The sequence below is a fragment of the Saimiri boliviensis genome, chromosome 5 (assembly GCF_048565385.1).
Source record: "Saimiri boliviensis isolate mSaiBol1 chromosome 5, mSaiBol1.pri, whole genome shotgun sequence".
Lineage (NCBI taxonomy): Eukaryota > Metazoa > Chordata > Mammalia > Primates > Cebidae > Saimiri > Saimiri boliviensis.
In genome coordinates, this window is record NC_133453.1 from 84,084,145 (window position 1) to 84,089,031 (window position 4,887).

Here is a 4,887-nt window from a genome sequence, read left to right on the forward strand (position 1 = left end):
ACTAACAAATCTCTTTAGTTACTGGTTTAACCTTTATGCATTTCTTTTGCACAAATAAGTGTATGTGTGTGCGTGCCCACACACACACATTGTTTCCTTTCATCTTTTTCTTTCTTACACAAAGGATAGCATACTGTATATACTTGTTTGCATTTTGCTTTTTTCTACCTAACTGTATATCCTGAAAGTGACTTCAGTCACTAAATCAGTTTATAGAGATTACCTTATACTTTTCTACAGATAATAGTACTTGATTCTATAGATGTATCATAATTTAGTCAATCATTCTTCTAGGTATAGGAATTTAGAATGTGTCTAATAGTTTTCACAGACAATGCTGCCATGACCTGTTGGTATATATGGGTTTAGACCTATCTTTAAAGAAGTTTCTTAGGAGTGGGGTTATTAGATCAAAGGGGTTAAGTGCATTTGTAATTTCATTAGCTTTCCTCTCTTGAAAAGTTGTAGCAGTTTGCTTTTCCACTGACAATATAGAGGTATTGCTGTTTCCCCACAGCTTTACCAACAGAATTTCTGGTTTTACTTTTTAATTTCTGCCAGGTGATAGAAGAGAAATGGTATTTACATGTTGTTTAAATTTACATTTCTCTATGAGAGAGTTTGAATATTTTTTGTTTAACATATATTAGGTGTGTGTTGTGTGAGTGTATGCGTTGTGTGAGTTTGTGTTTGTGTATTTGTCTTTTCATGACTTTTTTGCCATTTTGTTTTCTACTAGGTTTTGAACCTTCATTCCAAAATGATGCTTTAATATCTCCTTTATGATAGTGTTTATTTCTATGTCTCCTTAGTACCTCCTGTAGAATTTTAACTTCATAAACATGATTGTTACATGAGTCTGGCTCTAGGCCAAAATCCTATGTGGGATCTTCAAGGCGTAGCCATGAAGAGTAACAAAGGATTTACCTGGTACATTTCACGGGGAAAGCCGCCATTTCACACAGTACTGTGCAGTGCTGCAGTCTCTGGAGAGGGCTGTCATTAAGTTCTCAGCTGTACGCTAGCCCCCGACCTCCCCAGCCATGTGCACTCATCCACCAGAACCCTCCATGTTGTTCAGTTTGGCTATTTATTATTCTCTTTGACCGCTTTGACACCTGGCTGGTCTCCACAGTACCTATATTACTAAGTGATACATCTGTATTTCTAATACTGGCTTTTTAACATTATTGAATGTCCTTGTGTTTCATGTTTAATGCTTTTGGAATCGATTTGTACTTTGGTAGTAGAATTGCTGGTGTAGTTCTCTTTATAGTTCATTTCCAACATGTATTTGTTCGCACCTTTATTTTCAGCCTTTTTAGATCATTTTGTTTTGTTTCAGGTTTGTTGTGTCCTGTAAAAAATTTATACTTGAATCTTGATTTAAGACTTAAATTGAAATTTTTTCTCTCAGTAGGCAAGTTAAGCTAATTCAGATTTATTGGCAAGACTCATACTTTTGATCTCAAGTCTGTCATAAAATACTATATGTCTTTTGCAATAATAACTATATTTTTCCTCTGAGAGATGTGGCATACACGTGTGTGTGTGTGTGTGTGTGTGTGTGTGTCTGTGTGTGTGTGTGTGTGTATGTGTTATAGTGGTTACCTTTATACCTAAAACCTTTCTAATGCCCTTAGGCTCCTGCTTGCTAATTTAATCTTTTAGTTTCTTTTTTAATATGATATGCTTTACGCTCTTTTATTATAGCAGATTATTGTACTTTCCTCTTTCCTTCTTCCTCCTTCCATTTTTTATTTGCTTCATTTCTATTTTGTCAGAGTACTTACATTTGCTTATTAGTCTCCCACCTTATGTTAACCATTCTTTTTGTCTTAGATGTACATTTATATAATGTCTATATATTGCTACTACCCATCATTTTGTTTAAATTTTCCATCATCACTGGGTTGGAAGAGGTTTGTCATCTAGAAACCTAATGGGTGCACAATTCCCGAAGTCTTGTGTGTTCTTTTAAAAATGTTGTTTAACTATGCCTTTGACACTTGAAGGGACACTTGGCTGAAAATAAAATGTTTGATGCAAAATACATTTTCTTAATCTGTTATTAATGTTATTGCCTTGCTTTGAAAATTGGTATATAACAAAATGATGTTTGTCTATTTGTTTTACCTTTGTAAGTCATTTACGCTTTATGCCTGGTGAGATTGAGGCCTTTATCTTTTGAAATCGAATGCTTTTAGTAAGATGTGTCTCAGGGTACACTTTTCTGTGTTTATCTTCCCAGGTATCCAGTGAACATTTTCAACGAGTAGATTGAAGTCTTTTTAAAATTTTTAGAGTATTTGCTTATATTATTGTTTTAAATATTATTGCTCTTCACTTTTTCCCAGAAACCATAAAATATGAATAATTTTTCTTGTTTCATATTTCCAGTATGTGCTCTCTTTCCATTTTTACTTATTTCTTTATGTCTTTTTTTGTTTGTTTGTGTTGTTTTTGTTTTTGAGACAGAGTTTCGCTCTTGTTACCCAGGCTGGAGTGCAATGGCGTGATCTCGGCTCACCGCAACCTCCGCCTCCTGGGCTCAGGCAATTCTCCTGCCTCAGCCTCCTGAGTAGCTGGGATTACAGGCATGTGCCACCATGCCTAGCTAATTTTGTTTGTTTGTTTGTTTTTAGTAGAGACAGGGTTTCACCATGTTGACCAGGATGGTCTTGATCTCTTGACCTCGTGATCCACCTGCCTCAGCCTCCCAAAGTGCTGGGATTACAGGCTTGAGCCACCGCGCCTGGCCTGTCATTCTTTTAATGTTATCCTGCTTTTCTGTGATCTGCTTATTAAGTTTACTTTTGCAACTCTTTTCCTCTGAGAATTTAACATCTATTTATTTATTTATTTATTTATTTATTTATTTAGATGGAGTTTTGCTCTTGTTGCTCAGGCTGCATTACAATGGAGCGATCTCAGCTTACCTCAACCTCTGTCTCCTAGGTTCAAGCAAGTTAGTCAGAACAAACATAAATGTTATACAATATGTCTGCCTTTAAAATTATCGTTGAGACTGACAAAATGCACCCTAAGTATTATAAAACTTTTAGCTACTCGTTATATGATGAAAGTTTAACTGCATTTTTTCATCATGACCAACACTCTTCGGAAATACTAGATTTTTTCATGCTCCTCAAAAGGCTATGCACATTAAAATAACTTATGTAGTCTAGTAGTCAGGTTAAATTCCTTGATCTTCACCCTATGAATCTGAATTGGAGAGACCATTACTTTGAAGGATTATTGTGAAACCAGCATGTATTACAATATCAGACACATGGAAACTGCTCAGAAATGTTAACTATTGGCCGGGTATGGTGGCTCACTCCTGTAATTTCGGCACTTTGGGAGGCTGAGGGTGGCAGATCACCCGAAGTCAGGAGTTAGAGATCTTCCTGACCAACACGGTGAAAACTGTCTCTACTAAAATACAAAAATTAGCCGGGAGCTGTGGTGCAAGCATGCAATCACAGCTACTCAGGAGCGTGAGGCAGGAGAATCACTTGAACCCGAGAGGCAGAGGCTGCAATGAGCCAAGATCATGAAGAGATCACTGCACTCCAGCTTGGGGAACAGAGCGAGTATCCATCTTAAAAGAATAAAAACAACAAAAAAAGGTAACTATCTATGTCATTATTAAGCACACAATTTTTATAAAATGCAGTTATAATATATTCCCTCAAGTAATTATCAACCGATCCTATGGTAAGAGCTATTATACAAAAGCTGGATCATGCTTAAATTATTTAAATACAAAAAAACACACATTACAGTAAAAGGGAGAAATGTAAATAAATAGTACATATGGAATTTTTTTTTTTTTTTGCTAGAAATATCAGTTGGGCCTCTATTTTGGCAATGCATCAGCATATTATATAAATTTCTTAATCCTATTAATGCATTTAAAGTTAATGTAAGAACTTCTAAGAAATAGTTTATTATCCTTTAAAGGCGTAGTATGAAACAGATTAATTAGTAATTACACTGTATTTGCACATGTGCTCCTTGGTAGTTATTTTATTCCACACTACTTCCAGAAAGTAAAAATATAACAAGTAAAAAAATCTTTTAAAATAGTCTGGAAGTGTTTCCTCAATTAAGGCATGACAATTTTCTTATTTTTTCTGTTCTAGACTCTAGCATAATAATAATCATGCTTACCTATATCTGGTACATAAGGTCTAAGAACTCAACAATTGTGAAAAATATGAGCAAATTGAGTATTATACAGCTTATCTATTTTCTGGTTTTATGCAGGAAAGCTGCATGTTACATCTGATGGTCTTGATGTAATAAACTTAAATTAGAAAATTTGCCAAACTGAATTATAATATTCCTAATACAATAAAAAGCAAAGCTACTATGACATGAAGTTCATTTGAGACTATTTGTGTCAATTTTTGGCATAGTATTTTAAACTTAAACTTGTTATTCTTTCAGATAAAATGATAAACATTATTTTATTCAAAAGAAATTATAGGATTGCTTTCCTTTCTAATCTTTTAAAAAAGAAATCGTGAAGAACCTTAAATTTTATACTGTTAGCTTACAATGACATGTATTAGCAAGTATAATTAGAAAATACAAAAGGAGAACTAATAATTTGTTGTTCTAAGAAAATATGAAAAAGCAATAAAAATGAAAAGGAAGAAAAATAATTTTAACGTAGTGTTATGCAAAATAAAGACCTGGGTTTACAAAACATTGTTGAGCAATGATGCTAGTAGGACACAGACTATCAGATTACACAAGAATTTAAACATTTATGGAATAAGTCACCATTACCACATTAACTAATATTTTGACAATGTTGAAAATGAAAGGTTATAGGGGAGAATATACTAAAATAATCCAGAGGTTTTCGGTAATAGT